Raw genomic sequence first — 24,722 nt, 5'->3', positions numbered from 1 at the left:
TTCAAAATATTCTTTGATTTTAGGATAAAATCTTATCAGAAGTATAAATATATATTTTTTTACTCTTGGTTCCTAAAAGGTGTTTTTGGTTCATTTTTCTAAGCCGCGAGATTTTAGGAGTTCTTCGCGCGCAATATTCCGCTGTTATTCGATTCAATTGTTATAAAATTGTATAGAATTCATTTTAAGTTGCGTTTGTCATCCATCCCTTTTTACTGTACTTCCCATGTGCATAGAATGAGTGAATAGAAATCGACCAATGACTGTTATCTGGGTGTTGCTGTGTTAGATCCTATGACCTGCATAAATAATAGATGTTAATTATTTTAAAACTTAAATATTAAGAGTTCTTATTGATGCAATCTATCCTATGAATTTACTTATCTAATGATTCCTTAGCTTAGATGCTTAGTGAATGTGAAAGTATTTGTTTACCTCATAGTTATGCATATTTAACCATGCTGTTCAACTTTCATGCAGGCATGAGAGGGTTGCCGATCCTATAAAGTCCTTCTTAGCCTTGACCTTTCATACATATTCCTCCGCAGCATGGATAGTATGAATCAGGGATGAGTCGATTCCAAATGTCGATACTTGATTCAATCGATTCTCGGGCACGGAATCGGAATCGAGAATCGATCGCCTAAAGTCGATTCTGATTCCATCGATTCCAGGAAGATATATATATTTCGAAAGTAGACTATGCGCGTGGAACATAAAGGCCACCACACACCTGATCCACTGTGCTCTGTACATTATTAAGTCAACAATTTATGTCTGAAACAGTTAGTGTTTATTATTTTGTTAAATCTGAAGATATATTGATATAATGCCTATTCGCTACTTTTAATGAATATACTTTTTGGGACACTTAAATGTCTTTATCATTTTTTATTTATTTTTTTTCATTTATTGCTATATTCTAATGACAGCAATGCTGCTGACAATTCAATATCCCACCTTATAGTATGAATAAGAATCGATGGAATCGGCTTCTAGAATTGGGATTTGATAGAATCGTGATTGAAATAAAGTGGAATCGACGCATTCCTAGGAATGCCTCGTTGAGATTACGATTGTTCCAGCAATCGTTGGAACTATCGTGCATTCATACAACGATGGTTAAAATCTTTACTGCCCTCTAGTGCTGACATCTAAAGTGAACGAGAAATTGACGGTTAGCAAAGCTGTTGAGGTATGCAGGGTCAATATATTACTTTTTTCAACGTGTATTTAACGAATAATGTTTCTTCCGCCCATATTCTTCCTTGCTTGGACAAATCCATGACAAAAATAGAGCGAAGGGAGCTTTACGAACTTTTCTCTTTCTCTTGTCGCTTCCTATTCCGGTCTCCCAGTGCCTAAACATGGTAAAGTGGCAACGTTCAGAACTACAGTAACTGTTGTCAGGACATGCATGCACACTGCTAGTTCGGCCAACTATCGTTAGGACGATCGCTCGGACAATAGTAATCTGAACGAGGCATAAGAATGCTGAAATTTCGAGGAGATAGTCGTGAATAGTGTGATTACATATGTGAGTTTTTGTGGTATGTTCCATTAGGTTCTTTATTTTCTTTCTTTCTTGAGTTTACTTCCTTCTGATTCCCCAGAGGTACCAATCTTCTTCTCTCAGCCAGTCCCTCGTTCTTTTATTTTGTTGGGAAGGAAATGTTGGATTATCCCCTCCGCTTGAGTCTGGTGAGTTTTTTTCGAAGTTGGGTAGAAACCTTAGAATTGGAAAAGGGTATCCTTGGAGGGCGGAAGGGAAAAGTGGGAAATATACGCCTACACGGATGAATAATGTCAGCGGATAGAGAAAAATCGATTTAGTTTTTTTGAATCAAAGATCTTTCTTGAATCCAATCACGGGTGTGCCATCAAGTGGCAAATGTTATTTGCCTGGAGAATGAGGTAGGCGCCTTGGGAGAGAGATGCTTCCAGAAGATCTCCTCCTTTGCGTTGTGCTTTTTGATATTTCAGTATGTCAGGCTGCAATATTTTTTGTTTTGTGAATGGTTGTGTATGAATAATATTTTGAGGTGAGAAATGAATGTTATGGAGATTTAAGGTTCATCTAATATAACAAACATAATTTTATGAAAAGAAATTTATTTCCTCGTAGAAAACATGAGTAAATAGACTTAATATAAATATCGGCAGTAAACACTTTCATTTTCACTTAACCGGTATCAAAATTGATGTTTGGATGAGAAAGAGGCTGCCCCAGAGATATTTAAGGACGACATTTTTATAGAAAATGGGTCCAATTCGGTTTGAGTAAGTGAGTTCGGACCAAAAGTTACTGCAAGAGCGCTAAAAAAATAGTAGTGAAAATAATTTAATTATGCTTGATGAACCTGAAATATTTTCCCTGAAATTACACAACCAGAGATTAATAGACGCCATGTTCTTACATAGATTTTGCGTCAACAATAAGCAGCTGGGGGGATCGGGTTCAAATCCCAGCGGTGGCAGAGAATTTTCAGAGACTGCTCGATCCCTGATTAGATGTTGTGTGGAGGACCTATCAGGTGTAACACTCCGTCCGTCGGATGGGACGTCAAGCCGTGGTCCCCTTGGCACCTTTCGTTGAGAGCAGGCTAAAGCCGACGCCGGGTTTCTCTCTACCCTTCCTTCCATAACCCTCCATCACGGCGTAAATGACCTCAGATCGCCTCCTCCAAATACCATTCCAATAAACAGCTGGTAATGTTATATTCTATTCAAATTTTAATTTATTCAAATAGCTTGCTTTCAGTTGATGAATAAATTATGCAGCTCAGGAAAATAAATTTCACTCATTGGAAAAACCCTTTTTTCACGCGGTTTCCGTTTGCTTTGCAAGTTTCAGAATGAATGGAAAATACGTCCTTGCAATATATACGTCACTTGCACAGCTGTGGCTGCCTTGCGGTCAGGCTGTGCAATGCTAGTACAAATCAGCGTTCATTCAGGAAGGAACTAGGAAGAGGAAAACCTAACTTCCTCTGATTTTTATCTGCATCTCCCTTTTTTTAATTCAAGCATACTACCCTAATACAACAGCCCTGTCCTCATTTAGGCCATTCCACGCCAACTTGACTTATATGACCCTTGACCTGACAGATTTTTGATGAATATTGGGTACATATATGCCTCCTAAAATAAAAAATACCATTTGAAGCATTTTTAAAAACTGAAATATATTTTAATGGAGGGAACATATTAAACTAGCTCAAATTCCTGTTTTTGAAACTGATTTTTTTCTGTTCAACTTTTTCCTGCTCCCGCAAAACTTTTCAAACTGTGTTCTTTATTCGAGGAGACATAATAGTCAAAATTGTTATCGATATTTAGGAAATTAAAGGTCAAATCCAGTCCGCATTGGGATAGAATGGTCCACCTGATTTTTTTTTCACGAAAAACTCTATGCAGGGGCGGATCCAGGATTTCTTTCTGGGGGGGCACGAGCAAGGCCGCATCCAGGATTTTGTTCTAAAGATACCTCGTAATACAAAACGAACGCAATGATAGTGGGACCGTATTGAAAATCTTACATATTTTTAAGGGTCTGGGGGGGGGGGGGGGTGCACGTAACCCCGTGCCCACCCCCTAGATCCGCCTATGTGCTCTAAATATTATCCTGATAGATATTGTTTCTTTACTACAATGGTTAAATTTTCCGCTGTTGATTTACCCTGATTTTGGTGGATGCTCTCTTTTTCTGGGGTATTCAGCTGATAATTTCTTTCTTGCTTCTCCAATCGCTTGCTATCCTGCTTCCCAAATAGCAGATTTCATCCTCATCTATCAGTATTTGTTTCCCTATTTTAAAGTGTCTTCACTTCTCTTCTTTTGCTGCATACTACTACTAACATATTGGTTTTCTATAAATAAATATTAATAATGCATGATAAATACTAAATATTAACCCCGGGACGTGTTTGCCTGATGGGTACAATAGATTCGCCTATCACTCTATGGTCTATTCCACCATTAATATATCCAAATTGTGATGATCATAATTTCATTGATCCCTTTCCACACTGCCACTCCCACTTCCGATATCCTTAGAGCTCTTTTATTGAAAGATATTTGGGGAACGAGGGATAAAGAAGGATACTGAGAAGCTATTTGTCGGCGGATAATACTTTTTTCCCACCGACCATAACATTTCAGTTGTGCCAGTTAAAGCGAAAATTTTAGCATTGATAATGGATTCAGTGCAAAATAAATTGTATCCGATGAATATTTGGGATAAAAGTTCTCGGTGACTCCCAAAATAAGCATTGAGAATAATAAGAATTGAGAATATGCGTGTCGTTAAACGTACAATACGGCGCGCTGTATTGTACGCCATGACGCGGCCTACTGTACGAAACCTGGATTGGCGTTTGAAATCATTTCTACTAATAAACAAATTCTGAAGATATGGAAATATGGTGTTTCGCATCAAATTATACTTTATTTGGGTATTTTAAGATAACACAGAATAATACCATAAAAATATATTATCCTTTAACAGGAAGGCCTTTTGCCTAAGCATGGAAAAAACGAGCAAAACCAGCTATAATTGAGAGATATTTCTTCATTCATCGGTGTTTGGGGACAATAATTTCTTCAAGTGTCTCATATATTATACTTTCTCTGGCTATCACAATTGAAATTGAAATGGCTTTTTTGGCTAACTTCATAACCATCCTCATATTCTACAATTCATTTAATGTGTTGTTGGTTCACTGTTCATTCGTATACAGGGACACAAACAGCAAATAACTAAGAAAGAATTTTGATCCCAAAGTCTCTTATTTCATGTGGGATAAGAGTTTTCGGGAAGGCTAACTTATTTTGGGAGGCGTAATAGCTTCGACGGAAATGGTGCGCTATCTGAGTCGTGCGCATTGCGTCGTTCTTTGCTCCCCCAATTTCATTCGGTGAGAAGGGTCGGTTACGGTTGAAACAATTTTAAAATTTTTCATTGCATGTCAAAAAATTTAAAAACCCGATAGAAATTGATAAAAGTATTTCACCGAAAAGAATGTATAAGCTTTACTGGTCAGTCTAGCTTTCGTGAAATTCGAAAACCGAACGTTAAAGCTCTCGTCTGCTTCAAACCACCAATCCTGCCTGCGTCACGCTACCCAGAGAATATTTGAAAACCGGTGCCAGGTAGGTGGAGGGTGAGACAAACACGGTGAGCACTCTCTGCTATCGCCACCTGGGACCTTGCGAGGAAGGGAGCTCAGGGAAATGTTTTAAGTGAGTGCCTTGCGTAAGGAGCGAGGGGAGGCCCCGCGTATCCTCGAATAAAAAAGTCGATGAAAAAGGACTAAAGGGGTCGGCCCAGGCAGGGAAGTTAAGGGAGCCGAGGGGAAGTGAGCGGTACTCCGCGTGGCTAAGGCAGAGGAAAGGCAAAATCCTCCACCGATATAATCTTAGCGGTTCAAGCAAGGGGACTGCATAGACCCAATAAGGTGGTTTCCTATTTTTTTACTGCCTAAGTCGAAAGATTATTACTCCTGGAGTACGTATTTCACGCTTTTAGATTTTAATATGACGATATCTATTTTTCGCGATTAAATGAAAGGTGAAAATTTTCAAGCGCGCGAAAACCCGACGGCAAGTATGAATGCTGGAAAAAGCCCGTGTGACGTCATTCTGGTACCGGCTTCCGTCGTGTGAGGCCACCATGGTGCGAGGCTATGAGCGCCGCTACGATGCAGGGTGCTAGCAGGTAGCAGAGTACCCTGCTAGGAGGTAGCGCTTGGCTTAAATAAGGATTATTAATACCCTATCAAATTAAGGAGACTTTCTGGCCATTTTAAAAATTGATTATTAAGAGATGTTCCTTGAGCTCTGTGCCACATGCATGCATTGGTAATCTCAGACTATGTAAAACTCCCGACTTCTCGTATATAATCTGGGTCCCTGTGACGTCACGTGGAGTGGCATCGCATGGGCGCCAATCTGGCCTTTTTCAAATGAGGTTAAAATTGACCATTGCCATTCGTCTGAACTGGGATTTATAAAACCAAATAATTTGTATATTATGAATACAGTAATGGTGGGTAACGAATCGCAATCAATGCCTTTCGTTTTCTTTAATGAAGAAAACTACCCTATTCCATCCCATAGAAGCTGATTTCTGTAATCACTTCGGACGCATTTTAATCGGTTTACCAAAATGTCCGAGACGCGGTGATGATTGCAATGCGATCCATTTTATCCAATACTTTGCAGTATAATGTTTATAATTGCGAGGAATAGCATTTTAAAGAATGACTTCAATGGATCTCATCATCAAGTGTATTAATTTCTATTAATACCCCTAACACCGTGGAAGGTTATTCGGGAATTCCACCGGGTCAGGTTCTCCAACTCCATCCCGGCCGACGTTTCGACGAACGAGTTGTCCATCGTCATCAGGGCATCAGACATGGGCAACTCGTTAATCGAAACGTCGGCCTAGATGGAGATAGAAAATCTGACCCGGTGGAATTCCCGAATAACCTTCCACGATTCGATAAGCCGGGAAAGCGTGCGATCATTCTACCCCTAATAGTACCTTATTTCCTCGTGAAACTCGGATCAATTTGCCCGTCAGCGACGCAAGTGGCGACTTTTGTAAACCCATTTAAATGTGCGGTGGTTGACAACACATTTAAAGGCCAACTTGAGGATCCTCTATTGTAATATTCGTGGGCTCAATACTGAAATGTTGCATTTGACTAGGCTAGCATGAAAAACGGTGCTCTGGTTTCTTACACTTAGGTAAGAATTTAGCCCGAAGCACCCTCATCACCATCCCATAGTGAGGGGGAGAGGAGAGGGGGAAAATGTGGAGAAACTATGTTACAAAAATCATATTTTTCCCCCAACTTGCAGGTACACCTTGCATTTACTACTTCGAAAATGTCACTTAAAAGTCACTATTTTAAAATGTTCTAAATAATTGACTTTTGATTTGTTATCCCAAGTTTTCGTAGGATCCATTTAGTTATTCTGACGTTTCATTTTTATTTTTAGGTCCGTGATTACTCCATCTTTATGAACTTCATCAGTTTCTGGATTTCAATATTTTATTACGCAAATAAATGCGAATCATGCACTTGCGAAGGATATGAAGCTTTACATAATATGAATGTTCATAACAGAGAGAATTGCTTTAAAGTCACTTTATTAAGCTCTTGCTCCAGGAGTAAATTATCGCTGCACTCATATCTTCGTTTTCCTTTTAACTCTTCCTCTCATACCTTGATAGTAGGCTTCAAAATACGCTCCTATTAATGGACAATCCTGCTTACTTGTCATCTTATCAATGTCCTTCCCCAATCACCATCTGTTATTTGCCACTACCCATTGTGGTGATACAACGTACCTAGAACTGCGAGCTAAGACGCATACGCCGTAGAACTAGTCCAGACTCGTGTTTTCGTGTTTGTAACTATATTATCAGATTGATAGCATCAGGAAAATCGACGGAAGCATTAAAAATGTCAATGTATTGTCGAGAACTCCTCTTTGCTATTGGTATTATTGCATACAGATGGAAGTGATTATGACTACGTTTGCAGTGAAATATACACAGCTGACTTGTAAATGAGAGTCCGAAAGAAATGAATCCTACCTTAATGAGTAGCCAGAAACAATAAAGCCAAGAACTCTATTATCATGCATTGGGTTATTTCTGAAAATCTCCTTTCAAAAATGTACTGCTTTGAGCGAATTCTCGACGACTTTATTGGTGATTTAAGGGTTCAAAAGGTCATTAAAAAGCCGGCCTCCTTTCATTAAAGCTGCAATCGCTCAGTTAATCACCCCGAAAATTGTTTTGGAAAGGATAGGGTAAAGCTCATCCTAAGGTAAGCCATCTCCCCGTGATTTTCATACATCCAGGGTGCAGGGGCCAGTTACTTTTACTTCGAGGATTCGCCTCTAGGGGTGTCCAAGGCTTCATTGAAGCTCAAACCACTACACTCACATGAGCACAAAAGGAGTGAGATCTGTAGTTTTTGACTCGGAGAAGAGAATTAGGAACTAAAGAAACATTTTCGACGAGAGGATTCAGAAATAATATGGACTTTAGTCAACTGGACGGACGGCAACTTGAAAATGACCTATTTGTTGAAACCATGGTCGGTAGTTGAGATATCATTGGAGACCAAAATTGATTACTAACCCTTGAAAAAGACATTTCTCAGGAGAGAGTAAATCAGATATTCCATGCAAATAGACGATTTTTAAGCCGCGTTCATTTCGAATTGTCTAATCTTGGAAAATTCGATGTTGTGTTACTCGATACACCAAGCCTATTTATCACAGAAGTTTATTTAAAAAATTTAAAACGAACTCGTACTCACTCATCATGGCGAGAATAGATCTAGTGACACGGAATGGCGATCATATGCAGTGGGATTTGAGTACAGACTTAATCAAGAATTATTATGATGGCTGCTATAAAAGTATGGAACTCTTACCTTCTCGACGACTTTATTGGTGAGTGGTCAAAATTTCAGTAAAAGATTCAGCTTCTTTCATTAAAGCTTCAAATTCTCAGTTATTCACCCCGAATATTTTTTTTCTAGGGAAGGGTAGAGCTCATTCTAAACTAAGCCATTTCCGGGTGGATATCATACATGGAAGGGGCAGTTAATTTCACTGGGCGACCGTGCACTTAGAGGATATGACTTTATGGGAGTCCAAAAGCTTAATTGAAGGTTAAACCATCCTCTATATCGATGGCTAAGTTCTAACAACACGTATCTCAAAAATGGCAACTTTACAGGAGAGCAAAAAAACGATTATTTTTTTCTAATTGTAGCTAAAATTAAAAACCGAAAATTCATAAAACTGAAAAAGAAGCATGCATTTGCCAACAAAGAGTTGCTTTTTGCTTGAATTATATTTTTTAATATTATTACACTTAGTTTAAGATACCTGTGTCAAGCCAGCCAAATTTTGAGATACGTGTTGTTAGAAATTAGCTGTCGATATACTCATTGATGTTTAAAAAAAAATATATTCCAGAACTAACAAAGAAGAGATTATACAAATTCATCCTATGCGACTTGACATGCATCAGCTACATCGGTCATTCAGGGAAATCGGTCCTGTGATGTGATTTGCTATCGGTAGCCGATAGAGCCATATCAATTTTCATCATGGTTTAAAGTTTAGTAAAATTGGCAATGTGGAATTTTTATATATCATAAAATTTTATGGGTGATCAGGTACCAGTACAGATCCATCCAGATCAGGACCAGAACAGACCAGATGGGTATCAGTACAGATCCATCAGTATGGATGTAAAATGTTTGATTCAAATGCCAGATTAAGTTTATATGTCTGAGATTGCTAACTTTCCCGGCGAATACTATCGATGAAATCTTCTCGAGTTTGGCACTGGGTAAGGCTGTTTAAGGCCAACGCTTTGATAAGAAACTCCCTTATCGTCATCAGGGCTGAGAATGACTAAACTAAACAGGGAATGACAGACTAAAGAGCTAAGATAGTCTTAACCCTGATGACAATGAGGGACAGCCTCATCGAAACGTTGGCCTTAAGCAGTCTTACCCGGTCCAAAACCCGAGAAAATTTTATCATTTATGTCTGCGGCTAGCGTTATTTTTCAATGACACCCAGCGTCGCCACTTCAATAGCGAGTCATTGTAATGAATTCCTTTCCATTTATAAAATACCTAAATAAGGTTGACCCACGACAGAGGTACTCTTTCTTCGAGGTAGATCTGGGAACAAAGGAGACTCAAAATATTCTTCCCTACAAAACCGCTATCTCATTAAGACTAAGTGAGCCAACTTTTCCATTTTCAGAATCCCTCACCATTTTTTTTTGTCCCGTGAAGAGCAATGGCCTTACACAAGCGATCACCTTGGCTCAAAGAAATCTCAGTGTTTCATCCGGATAGGAGCTAATAGATTTGGGTCTAATAATAATCCGAGGCTTGGCTTCGACTTCGAGGTGGGTTGCTAGGACAAAATATGTCACGTGTCGCGGGGTTTTGTGGAGGAATGGTTTCGTCGGAGCTGAGAGGGATAGGTCAGATGGTCGGACCAGACCCAAGAGACAGTCTGCCTTTGGATACAGGAAGGAGGACAGAAAACGTAAGCAGAAGATAGGTCAGAAGAGGGTCGAGGTCAGCTATAAATGCTTAGTGGAGCAAAAGATTCGAGAAGTTGAAACAGGGACCAAACAGTAGGACCGTTTCAAGGAGGCACAAGACAGCCTACAATAATAACATAATAGCAATAATAAAGCTGAAGGGTTCGTGATTGCTATGCAAGACCAGGTTATCTACACAAAAAATTATGCAAAGTACATACTGAGAGATAAAAGCGCAACAGATGACAAATGTAGAAGGTGATTTCAGGTGCCAGAAACAATAGGGCGGTTTCCTATTATTTTTTATTGCCTAAATCAAAAGATTATTACTGCTGGAGTACGCATTTCACGCTCTTATCTTTTAAAATGACGATATCTATTTTTTGCGATTAAATGAAAAGTGAAAATTATCAAGCGCGCGAAAACGCGACGGCTAAGTATGAATGATGGGAAAAGCCCGTGTGACGTCAGTCTGCTTCCCGCTGCCGCATTGTGAAATGACCTTGGGGTGAGGCTTTGAGCGCTGATACGATGCAGGCTGCTAGCAGGTAGCGCTTGGCTTAAATAAGGATTATTAATACCCTATCAAACGAAGGCAACTTTTGGCCATAGGCAGTTTTAAAATGTGATTATTAAGAGATGTTTCCCTGAAGTCTGTGCCTCATGCATGCATTGGTAATCTCAGACGATGTAAAACTCCTATCTACTCGTATAGAAACTAGGTCCCTGTGACGTCACGTGGAGTGGCATCGCATGGGCGCCAATCTGGCCATTTTCAAATGCGGTTAAAATTGACCATTTCCATTCGTCTAAACTGTGATGTATAAAACCAAATAATTTGTATATTATGAATACACTAATGGTGGGTAACGAATCGCAATCAATGCCTTTCGTTTTCTTTAATGAAGGAAACTACCCTATTCAACACATCATATCTGTTGGAGATGGCAAGATGTTATCAAATTCAGAATATCTAAACAGGCATAATCAAGTTGCAAAAGTTATTCACCAAAAGCTGGCCTACCAATACAAATTAATAGATACAAAGACCCCATACTATGAATACCTCCCCGAAACTGTGTTTGAAAAGAGTTCATTTAAACTTTACTACGATTTTCCGACCCAAGCAGACAGTAAAAATATTGTCAATAATAGACTAGATATAATGTTGATTGACAAGACAAATACGTAGAACTTGTTACATAGCTGATATTGCTGTACCACTCACGCATAGCATCGAAATGGCTAAATTCGGAAAATAAACAAGTTCCAAGAACTGGCTTTAGCAATAAAAAGGATATGGAACTGGTTTTTATAGCTACAATTGTCATCTCTACTCCTGCTATCATATCAAAACAAATACAAAATAGTTTCAAAATACTCAACCTTCATCCAAATACATTCATCAAACTGCAAAAGGCTGTAATAATTTGAGTTTTCCATGTCACGAGAAAATTTCTCGACGTAATAGAACAGTAAAGAGTTACCTTGGTGAGAACCCGTTCTATTTAAATAAAAAAGGTCAGTAAACACTGAAGAAATTTTAAAGGAAAAGACGATAATGATTAATATTATAATCATTGCTCTTTAAATAATTTAAACAGTTAAATATTATAGATACTAAACGAATTTTGTAGCTTTGGCTGGCCCAGAGGATATTGGCTATTAGATGGGAATGGCGGTTAGTTAGTATCAGTACAGATCCATCAGTGTGGATATAAAAAGCTTGATTTAAAATGCCAGATTGAGTACCTATACATGTCTAAGATTAGCGTTATTTTATAATGGATACCCACTGCCACCACTAATTGTAAGAAGAAATTATAGGTACGCGAGTTCGGATACAGAAGATAACAATGTGGAAAATAGAAGTCAATAGAAGAAGAAACAGTCCTTAGATTGGATGAACGCAATGTTTCACTCAAATATTCCATCAGATACTCTTCATAAAACTATACTCATATCATTTTTCTTGCACGTCTATAAACACTTGATCGAGGTCTTCCTTTGCTTATCTCCCCGACTGTTTTCCTTTGGCCATTGCAGTCATCACACTATACTGTCTCATGAAGAGCATGTCTGGCCGTCTTTTTGTAACCAGATGACTACGTCATTCTTCCACTCCTCTTGGGACTTCTTCATTAATCAATTGGTCAATTAATTTCATTTTCATCGTTTAACCAATTTTTTATCTAAATCTTATTTTGCTCAAAACTTAGTTTCTCGTTTATAGGCATATTTTTATGTTTTCCCCAATTATGTAGCTTAAAAATTATCCATTTACTGAATACTACTGACTTAAAGTGCTGACTTTGATAGTTCTCAACTCGGGAACTAGCTGCCTCATCCCAAACATTAATGTTGCAGAGGTATCTCTTTACTTATCCGGTTGCTATTTGAGTGAACTTCTCATGCATTATTTCGTCCGATTGGATATTAAGGCGTTTAGTCAAGAGAAAGCTAATGCCAACGATGACTCCAACCTTTTCGTACTTCTCAGGCGCCTCTATTCCCTAAAAAAAACATTTAATATCATTCGCGAACCAGCTTATCGCTGTGAAATAAAAATAACTTACGCTTAAGTTAATTTAAAACAACGCTCAAAATCTTAAAAATAAAATTAATGACGTATCGAAATAAATACATCGTGTTCTCGAAAATGTGTAACTCCTGCTGATTTATTTGATATCCCAGCCACTGAATGCCCTCGTTATTGCAGCAGAGGGATTAAACTGTAGACATTTTGCCAATTGGGAAAATCGTTTCTTTATTATAGTTAAAAAGGCTTTTAATTTTAAACCGCAAACAACTTCTAAGTTTTTAATAATTTTCAGTCTTTCATACTAGATTTCTCTATTGCTATATCATGACCTTGCTTGAGAGGCGGGTAATATCAAACAATGAAAGGAAGGTGGTGGAAAATTTTGAAACCGAGAACAGAATTGAAAATGTGGAAGTTATTGCTTCGCTTTTTTTCGCGGCGATGTCGTTGAGGCAATTGAAAGATTAAATTGAGGAGATTTTATGAGGGAGGGTCTGCTTTACGAGGAGGCGAGCGTGAAGCAACGTATTTGTGACACGAGATCAAAGTGAAAATCAAGAGAGACGAGAGAAAGAGTAGAGAAGAGCTTAATGGATGATAATGGAGTAGAAGAGAAAAAAGATACTGAAGCTTCGAAAGAACAAGGAGAAGATAGAGCTCGTGAAAAAGAAAGAGGAAGATAAAAAAAAACTTTGGGAGCATGAATTTAATCAAGTAATATTTCAATCAGACAGCCTATTGCACGCCCTAACTTCTTGTATTCTAATCGGTGTTGAAAAATGAACTTGGAATGTAATGAAGGTTCGAAGATTTCTTCGTGGCGCTTCTTTTCCTTCGCGGCGTTGATCAGATATTCAACTGAGGTAATTTTTCCAATCGGGAAAATGATATTTTTTACATTCAGTTAAAAAGGCTTGCTTTAAACATTTACCGTAAACAACTTGGTAAGTGTTTGATATTAGATTTATCATATGCTATATCATGGCCTTGCTTGAGAGGGGTTTCTTCGTTTTTCGTGAAAAAGACTAAGGCCGTGTCCCAATCCACGGTTATGCGCCCTTCGTGCCCTTGCTGACGTCACGTTCAGGAAGTGACGTCAGGTAAGGGTCGTCCCAATACGCGCAGTGAAAGGGTTTGAAGGGCGTGTGGAGTGAAGGGCACGAAGGGTACGAGAAAGGTACCTACGTGCCCTTCAGCGGTGGACGCGACGGAAGGATCGGAGATAACCACGCCGGCGGAATGGATTAACCACTTACGATAGTTCATGCCTGTTTAAGTGCATGTTGTTTAAACAAATGAACGGAAGTTTTCGTGATAATTATGTGGATGAAAGCGTAATATGTGGACAAGTGTCAGTTCCATAAAGGTTGGCGTCAAGGGAATGGTTTGTTCCATGGCCCTAAATAATGCTGTTGTATAATTTAAAGGGATAATTGTAATTCGAAGCTTGAGTTGCACAAATAATAAATGAAGCTACAATCCTTAAATGTGTCTTACGTCCCATGTGCTCTCGCTTTCGTGCTATTGAAGGTTAGGTTGCTGTTTTATTGCTTCAAAGCATAGGTTACACGCCGCTGTGTATAAGGTACGTATTTGGCAAAAATAAGCAATATTTATCGGCATGATGTGAAGTGCAACCTCAACATCATATTATTTCCCGTTTTCTTAAATCCCCATCTCCGAACCATGTGCTATTATATTGCAAATGTTTGTCCGACTCAATTTTGCATCAACCTCGGTATTGACATTAGGATTCTTGCATAATGGTTGCTTAGGTTACTTACGTATGTGCAGGTAATATTAGTTCTTCCGTATCATATGCATCCATTTTGTGAACGGGAAGGTTATTAAGCTTTTTAATTTTAGTCTGTTGGCAATTGCAGCTCAAATAAATTGTTACCAGAAGGAATTAATTCCACAAATTCGATATTTAAGAAGGTTTTCTTTCAGTACCTCCGAAACGTGTTCTCTCTTCATTCAAGTCGACATAGATTAAACTATTTATCGTAATAAAAAGAATCGTAAGTGAAGATTGTAATCGTAAATGTGTGTGAATATGTTTAAACAAGTTTTTCGTGAATGTGGATGAAGCATGCATTCACCTAATCCCTCCGTAGCGTGTATTCTCATTTTGTTCCATAACACATCAGCTTGTGTCGATGCAGGGTTTGTGGTACGAGGCATTGGCATGGTATTAGTAGGTACTTGAGTATGCCTAGCTTAAGATCAAGATTACTTTTTGTATTCAGCTGATCATTATATTAAAACTAATTCAATCAAGTGGAGTGGTTTCTGGAGGTAGTGGTACAACAACTGTGGTACTGGTTCATGGAAAGTTATATCATTATATCACAGAATTCCCGTCTAGCCGTAATTAAGTGGTTGTACCAGTACTCTTTAACCTCACCATGGTCCAAAAAATCAGATGTATATAACCTAAACGACACCTAAACAATCTTTCTATTACACTTAGGAATTCTTTTCACGTGAAAAACATAGTAAATATTTTATATACACGACTTAATCTTAAAACTAATGAAGCAGCACATGCAGGCTTCTTGCTATTTTTTATTTAATAATTATATTCTTACTTTGATAAGAACCAATTTGTAACAATTATTACAATAAAAACCATTTATTATGGTTATGTTCAGCCCCATGACACTTCCTATCCACTCCATTGGGAACCCACGGTCTTTTATTGAAGTCGTTTCCTCAACCTGCCGCACATTTGCCGGGGCGGCGCCACGTATTCTGGAGGGCAAGAATTAGCGGGTAAGTTAATTTCCGTATTGTTGAGCGCATACTACAGGTGAGTGGAAATAGTCATTTTTGTAATTAATTAAGATTTAGTTTTCATTTATTTTCGAATGTTAGTCTTCTGCATTATTTCCTTATTGTTCTACATTAATATTTCGTGGATATATATCGCGGATTTACTGAAAAAAGGAAAATGCCGTGGACGTGTGTGGTACCGCGTTGCACCACTGGTTATGGCCACAAGACTTCGGGGATTTCGCTTCTTAGAGTCCCCAAGGACCCTGAGAAGCGATGAAATAGCTGTACGATTCCTATTTTTGGTGTGCTAAAGCTCCAAAATTTATACATATTTTAAATTACAGGTTCTGCTGTTCCAGTGGTCAATGTCATTCACAGTGGAGGAATGAAGTAACACTGAGAAAATACAAGATGTGCGACGGCTTTCGTCAATTATTCATCATTCTCTCCTACTAAATTGAATCTCTTAGAATGATTGGTAATTAGAAATAGAAATTAGTAATAGAAAGAATTAATAGAAATGTTAAATTGTGAGTACTTAAAATTTATTTTTCATGACATTACCTTGCATTGATTGCATAAATAATCTCAGTTTCAATAGCATTGTGTAATCATTCTGGAAATGTAGATTTGATGTGTGTGTACATTATATAAGTTGGAAAAATGTGAATCGTTTTCATTCTTAATACCTCTTTCGATGATTTCTTTTAATGCAGCTGTTATCGATGGTGCGTGCAACTCTCATGAAAAGTACATTTACCACGTATTAGCAGTATCAGCCTGTGGTTTCTGTCGTACAGTGGCGCCAACTCCATGGGGCCTGAGGGGGCCCGAGCCCCCCCAAAAATTCGTAACAGACGTGAGGAAAAAATGTGTCAGGCAAGTCAATTTTCCCCGGAGTATCCAGATATCGAGATTCGAGTGATCAGGGTTCTAATGTTGATCATATGGATCTTCTAAAATGCTTAAAAAAACTTAAATTTCACAACTTATAAAATTTACCCGGGCAAGGTCCTCGGTTTGGGCCCCCCCAGTATTTTTTGTAAGTCGGCACCCCTGCTGTCGTACTACTCATCTTATTTTTGGGCGAGGGATAATATTTCAGATTTGCCAGCACCTGAAAGTGATCAGACATCCGTGAATCCCTCGGATTATATCCATTGCACTGTTTTCGTGGAAGTTTATTCGGAAATTATTTGCAAAATCTCTTTCGTTCTTATCTTTCATATGGTATTTTACTTCCTTAAATCTCAAATTATTCCTTTGGTGAGTAGTCAAGCATCGTTATAAAATAGCCTTGAACGGTAATAATGGTACTTCCGGAAATTATTCACCCTGTTCAAAGATTAAGTATGCCTATTCTATACCCGCAAAACGTCCCTAGGATAGAATCATTTTTTAGGTTTGCTGTGCCCTGCCATTATTATTATCACTTGATCGAGACTCAGGAGATTAAAAACATTAACACACGTCACTTCATAAGAAGTATTTCACTTCGGCCTTGGTAAGAAGCCGTTTGCGTTTCTGATATTATATTTGTTAATAGTGTTAGAAAGCAAGGAATAACATCTATATTCTTATAAGGCCGTGGAAACATGCCGATGGGCTCAGAGGCAATGGTGCGTACGTAGCTTCTATGACAACTTATATTAACGTTTACCACAAGATAGCTATAAATAATTATTTCCTTAAAAATACCTTTCCTCACTACATAAGGCTTTAACTGCTGACAATCTTTCGTTATGGCTGTAACTGATTTTACAAAGGTATGGAAGCAGACGAAGCTGAAATCCAACGCCTTCCATTTGATTAATACTCACGTATGAGAACGATTTCTAGGTATTTTTCGCTATAAGATGTTAAGTGCATATGAACTTGTTAACTAGTAACCACTGTCGATGTGTTTATATTCATTTTTGCCATAAATTAGTTCATAATTACTGAAGTATCGTATACAGATACGTAGGAAACTTGCCCTTCAGGATAGGTGGCGCCCCTACCGGCCTCAACGGGAAACGGCTTCATTAAATGACCATGCCTGAACGGAGAGTGTCCAGACCTTCTCATATTCTAAGACCGTGGTTATGTTAGCATAAAATCAGAATTTTTGGAAACCGTGGCTCATTTGTTTATGATTCGCAAAATGACCAATTCCATCTTTGGCGCTGGCGTCGGTTCGAAGAGCACGAAGGGCGCAAGCACGAATATTACAATAGAGGATTCTCAAGTCCGCCGCTAGAATTGTTGTCGCTCCGCGCGCATTATATTCAGTTTTCAAATATCGCCACCTGCGGCGCCACTAGGCATTAAGATCTACCTTTCACGACGAAATGCACGGCAGCAATAGGGGACTGAGCCAGTAAATCACATTAACCACACTAGTAAAGCATGTGAGGCATTTGCCAACTGAAATGAAACAATCCGACCACTTCTACCATCGACCAAAACGAAATATCAGAGCTGACAATCAAGGGGGAATCTGTTATTAGCAATTTTTTGACGCATTCACATACACGGCAGCAATACGTAACCGAGCCAGTAAATCATATTAACCACACAAGCATGTGAGGCAATTGTCAACTGAAATGAAACAATCCGATCACTTCTACCATCGATCAAAACGAAAAATCAGAGCTGACAATCAAGGGGGAATCTGTTATTAGCAACTTTTTACGCATTCACATACACGGCAGCAATACGTAACTGAGCCAGTAAATACTATTAACCACACAAGTAAAGTATGTGAGGCAATTGTCAACTGAAATGAAACAATCCGATCACTTCTACCATCGATCAAAACGAAAAATCAGAGCTGACAAGCAAGATGGAATCTCTTATTAGCATTTTTTTTTGACGCATTCACATACACGGCAGCATTCCTGAACTGAGCCAGCAAATCATGTTAACCACGCAAGTAAAGCATTTGAGGCCATTATCAACTGAAATGAAACAATCCGACCACTTCTACCATTGACCAAAATGAAAAATCAGAGCTGACAAGCAAGGGGGAATCTATTATTAGCAATTTTTTGACGCATCCACATTTAACGCACTGGCTATCTCCCTACCGTCTGACGTCTTGATCACGCCCAGAACTTTTACATCATACCATGGGCATTTCAGCTTCCTAAGGAGAAGCCACGGTGTCACGTCCTGCCCAAACAAATTATTTTTTGAAGGAAAAAATACCGAGGTAAAAAAATTATTCTACTTAACCATTGTTCACAAAACAGCTTCATGACAACCCACAAATTTCATAATTTAAAGGCCCAAAATAGCATAAAATATTATCATTTTCCCCAGAGGAAGGTATCCTTCTCCCACCCCCTGCCCCTCCAGGTAGTCCTGGCTACGCCCATGTAAGCATCAATAATATTCCTAAGCTGGAAACATATATATAATATAACATATTTTGATATCCTATACTGTGATCAATGGATCCATGGCCATAGATGAACAACTCTCCTCAACAAAGAGGTGATGCCTCCCAATAATTCCAATACTAGCACCTCAAGACTGCACAACAACCAAGACGGTATGTAATAAAGACAGCTATCACATTACTTGATGTAATCCACTTATTAGGAAGGATACGAATTATGATTTCACAGAACATTGATACCCATTTAATATAAAAACAGTACCCTTAGAACTTGATTCATAAAAGGAGGAAGTATTAGTGAGTAGCAGGAAGTTGATGGCAATGCGAAATAATTACAGAAGATTAGTGCAACCTATCAGAACAATTTTTAAATAAACGAACCATAGTTCTTTCACTTCAAGTGAAATTCTTCTACAACAATAAGTTGCTGAAAAAAGTTAACTCATACAGAAGAGCAGCAAAAGATAAAGTCAAATAGAAGATCATGCTCAATATTTATTTGACATAATAAAAGGTGGTGCAAAAGACAGTTCACAAAAATGTAGCACAAAAATTTTGACTCCACGGACACAATCAAGGTTCTTCTTGCCCCAGCATTATCTCATACAATAGCCCTTCCATTTCCATATTTTTGAAGTCAGCCGTAATTAATGTACACTTTCATGGTAGAACTACAATGATATATATTCCAGAAGGGATCCAAAATACTATTCCACAATGGGCATAAGTTGTAAGAAAAATAGTCAATGTTCTTTCTTATAGACGATGTTTGGCCAATCAAAGCATATCTTAGAGCAACTGCTGCTTGTGTAGCCTCTTGCCAAACCAGAAGTGGGTGGGATGTGATTCAGCTCAGTTCACCACAGCCACAGATATGCTCAAGAAAGGTGCAGGAGTCTCACAATGCCAACGGGTGCTAGTAACATTGATCTGTAATATGGAAAATGCAAATAAGAATGTGTACACCATGGGCATGCATATAATGAACAGCAATTTTAAGCAATGCAAAGCAGGAGTTAGTTCACTCAAGGTAATACGAGGTAGGTTGCAAAGTTGATTAGCAATGATTAAAACCATCAAGGAGGAAGAGCACGGAAAACATAACTACCAAAGATGCATACTTTACATAATTATCACAGGAATCTATCAAGTAACAATCTGATGTCATAGGTGGATCCAGGGGGGGCACGTGCCCCCCCAGACCCTTAAATAATATGCAAAAGTTTTAATTGCGTTAATATTGTTGCCCATTATCATTACATTCGTTTTGTATTACGAGGTATCCTTGTGCCCCCCAGAACAAAATCCTGGATCTGCCCCTGTCTGATACGCTACCACTTCACAAAAGGGTATATGAGTGTTAATCACCACTTGAATGCTCAGGAAAAGTTTTATTTTCACATATGACTGAAGGGACAGTGGCACCAATAACCACCGCCACCAACAGAAAATTAAAGACTCAAAAATTTGAAAAACTCTACTTACTAATGAAAACTTATGAATAAAGGCAAAACCAATACTTTCTCAACACGTCAATGGTGAGAAATTTCCCCTCTATTGTCCATTTTACGTAAACATGGCCCAAGTCTGTAAGAACCATAACAATGGCCTCCAATGAAAAACCAGTACCACCGACTCGCAGTTTGATGAAAGTTGGCAATTTTCATTCTTCCACGTAGGAATGAAACAGTGTAAAATATTTCTTGCCTATGTCTACTCGTTTTTTTTCACGACATTTGAAGTCTGGGTGAAACTACAGTTTATCAATGAATGCGGTCTCCAGAGGCACTTGTACTTCCAGTGGGAAATAATTTGTCTCAGCCATACTTTTCATCAAATTCTTATGAAAATTTGCACGTCTACTGTAGAAGTCATGAGGATTCCAAATACTTATTGAAAGTTATGCTAAGTGATATTGAAAAACTCTCTAAACTGTTATGTTTCACTAAAATTTAGAAAATTTTTCGTCAAAAACATGGTGCTATAAAACATCAATTTTTGACCTGAGGCAATATGTGAATCAAGCCAAATTATTTTTTCTAATATCCATATACATAATCGTGGCTGCATTAATGGTCTCTAGTTGTCTCCGTATGATTTGCGGAGATAGTTAGGCCGTCTCGGGGGTGTATCCTTGGTATGAAGGTTTATGATGTAAAGAGGTTCACTACATAGAGGTTTTACTGTAGCGCTATAGACTTGGTTTGATCATAATCAATTTTAAAAATCAAAAGTATAAGTCTCAACAAAATTTCAACTTACAATCAAAGTGCAATTGATGAGGCAGCTTTAGCAGAGCAATATTTGCTTGAAGAGTGGTTTTATTAAAAATTTCACTGCTCATTTTTTCATTGAACATATTTCTTAGTTGCTACCATAACCTGCCTTGACCTCACATCTCCACGTACCTGAACAACACCAGCATAGATGGTGAATCTTTGTCCTTTGAAATGTTTCGGAGTAGCGTTTCATGAATATGCTTCATACCAAATGAAAGAAACACACCTGAAATAAAGAGAAATAGATATAAGATGGAATGACAAGATATTTAGAGCACCAAAACAAAGAATGCACACATACCATCAACCCTGACATCCAATAGCTTAAATGCCAAAGAGAAGGAACGGCATAATCCATTATCAATTGAAACAACTATGAGGGGCAATAGCTGATGCTTTCAAATAAGTAGTAGATGTACCACATGACTCCACTTCGTGCCAAATGAAAGAGATAAACCTGAAATAAAAAGAAATAGATACTAGACGGAACTGAATGAATGACAAGATATTAGGAACACCAAAACAAAGAATCCGCACATATCATCAACCCTAACATGTCATAGCTTAAATGTAGTATCATATATTATATGATGGCATGAAAATTCTAATTTCTACACACATTACCATGGCCTTCACAGACAACACTTGCATTCACTGTGAATGAGCTGGTTCAGTGAGACATAAGTCAAAGGACATAAGCCATAAGGAGCCAAAATAGAATTCCACGATGGACTTCAGCCATAAAAAAGATGGACAATGTTCATCTTTATGGCATACAGTTAGCCAATAAGAGCACATGCTGGAAACCAATGTGATCAATGCAGTACCACACCTAACTGAATGCAGGTGGTAAGAATTTCAGTTAACTGTAGCCTTATGTCTACATAATAAACACTGAGAAAAAGGTGAAGGCGTAGAGTATATGAAATGCATAAAAAATAAGCGTCCAAGGGAATATATGTTCAGCCTTCAGGGAGGGCAATATTTCATAACTTAATGAATTTTAATGAAATTAACACATAAGAAGGAAAAAATATCATCATCCTGAGTAGATAACACTGAAAATACTTGTACCATGCCACTTAAAGTGAAAAGCATTGAAACTAATAGTTGGTATGTAAGTATAAGTAATATAATAAGAGCATTAATAGAGTGGAATACTTACATTCACAAAAAGTAACTCTGCAAACTTCTGTATCATGAAAAAAAAGCACTATGAAAACACAAGCATTCAGAGTCAGACATAATACAGGCACTCAAATTTTAACTGTTTCCCTCTTATGGTTAAGTCTGTGAATGGAGACAAAAATGACTAACAGCTTATACCCCATTGTAGACCAGGCCTAAGTCATGATATTGATTGCTGAAATTTGTTGGAAATGTTGGGAAAAATTCGTGAAATATTATAAAGCCAATTACCATATCATGTGCATCGCATTTCACGCACTTAAGGCAAACAAAATCAAGTAATTTCGCCCCACCCATCAACAGGCTACTGAGTATTGCCTTCATCCTCCCACGTAAAAGTAAATTTGACATTAGAAGGGAAGAAACATAATCTACAATAGATTATATTTCTTCTATTACAATACGAAATTAATTTCTTCACCAGCTCCATTACTTCATGAACATTTACTAACATGATTTAAAAGGATATAAGAGGCAAGAAAGGAATAGGACAAATGACGCCGCATTAGTAAATCCAACGTCGACTGCATGGTACACCAGAAGAATCAGTGGGTGTAGCATAACAAATGTAGACCAGAATTAGGACACTCCAACAGCATTAAATTCATCAGAAGTGAAAGAGTATTTTTGAAACTGCTCACTTAATTACTACACTACAGTAAACAAATACAGTAATGTGATTACCTTTCACCATTGACGGCTTGAACAGACAGACCAGCACATATCTGTTACTCATTCACATCATCAATGAGACGAAAAACAGCGAGGTTAAGAATTTTGAGTTCAGGAATAGACATCTCTCTTCCATAGAATAACACCTGAAAAATCCCATAAAAATATATTGACTCAAAGCACAGCTTGCGATAGCACAGACACTACATGTATATATTGCATTAAGCACACTTCATAGGCGGAAAACCACAAATCAGCGACAAACGAGGACTTCACCTTAACTTTTAGGAGAGCGCTGCTTTTATTTATCACCACTGTTTTTTCGCACTGGACCCCGGCCACTTGACGATGGAACCGTCTAAAAGTTTAATGTCGGTACACCGCTCAATTGATCCCTCTGGAAAGTGGTCCTAAAAGCCAACATCTCGTTCCGATAACTCCCTGTTCACGTGGTATCACCCGCCACCATTTCTGCATTTGGGCAACATTCTGAAAAAAATTCATCCAATAACAGCTCCGATAAAATAACACAAGTACATAACTCCAAAGCTCACGCGCAAATTAATAGTAATCCTGCCACAATGCAAGACGACCAACGACGCCATTAGCATATTACGAATGCCAGAATCTAGACCACGTGAGTTTCTACATGATAATTCCAAATAATGAGCAGTATTAAACTATAATCACAGCTTTTTTAAAAGATAAAACCAATTTCTTTGCATTCTCCTGGTCTTTGAAAGCATATTCATAAAGGAACATTGTAATCATGCCGGCATCCACACACAGCGACCAAGACACGCCGCTACATTGCATTTCTATCCAAAGCTTCACGGCACAATCACTTGTTGGGCTCATGGAATTAACCTTGAGTCCGGTAATAAATAATAGTTTCAATTTTTAATAATTTCATCAAAATCTACCAAAAATAGGTGATTTACTTACCCTTGCTTGGAAGAGGCTTTCGTTGCGTACGCCCAGCTCCTTACTACGTCTCTTTTGGCAATAGTAGCCTCCTTTCCACCCAGGGACACAGCAACGCCGGTCAGGCCTCATTGCTAAAGCCGAATAAAACTGAATCTACGACTCTCACTACAAAAATTACTGCAAAAATCCGATTAAAGACGGAGCGCGTCGCCCCACTTCCATTAAGCTTAATGGGGAAAATTACACTGACACAGATATCAATGCCTAGTGGCGCCGCTCTACGGCCAATGTTGGCGATCGAATAAAATGCGCGCCAAACGGCAACAGGTGAAAGGCTACCCATTGGCCCTTCTGGAGACTCCTGTAATGGAGTCCCCTTGGGCGCAAGATACCCCAAGGGCGGGTAGGGCACAGGGCGCAGGGTGCACCCTTCTGGATTGGGACACGGCCTAAGGAATTTCGGGTTCTCGGCTTAAAATTTCTTCGGGTTCTCACCGCCTCTCATCCACGAACTTGCAATGACTTTCCCCAGCATAGACCTTTGCCATCTCGTTAATCATGACCTCACTGGACATATGTATACAGGCGTCCTTCGACCTGAAGACGCTGACTGCAATGTCAGCGAAACTGTTGTCAACTAAAGCCAACGGACGCGGTGAGAACTAGAAGAAAATGCGGAAATAATCTGAACTTGGATGAGTAAAGTTAACCAATTTATTGCGTACCATTCAGAATTCATAAAATTCCGTAATTTAAGGAGCAAAAATAGAATTCGTTGCGAGCATTCAACTATTCAGAAAGGGAACTTCTCCTTCCTACCTCTTCGGAATTACGCAGTAACTTTCGACGTCA

The 24,722-nt window shown here is 38.5% G+C and overlaps 1 long non-coding RNA gene across 1 annotated transcript; it reads right to left on the bottom strand.

The window, feature by feature from the left end:
• Positions 1–19,279: 19,279 nt before the first annotated feature.
• On the bottom strand, positions 19,280–24,249 carry LOC124164033. Its single transcript, XR_006865937.1, has 6 exons — positions 23,889–24,249; positions 23,220–23,432; positions 22,956–23,089; positions 21,385–21,540; positions 21,213–21,309; positions 19,280–19,734 (listed from the first exon to the last, which is right to left on the bottom strand). It is a non-coding gene; the product is annotated as an uncharacterized LOC124164033 (long non-coding RNA).
• Positions 24,250–24,722: the final 473 nt, after the last annotated feature.

The sequence above is a fragment of the Ischnura elegans genome, chromosome 8, assembly GCF_921293095.1.
Source record: "Ischnura elegans chromosome 8, ioIscEleg1.1, whole genome shotgun sequence".
In the NCBI taxonomy this organism is placed as follows: Eukaryota; Metazoa; Arthropoda; class Insecta; order Odonata; family Coenagrionidae; genus Ischnura; species Ischnura elegans.
This window is presented reverse-complemented; position numbering and strand designations above follow the sequence as displayed.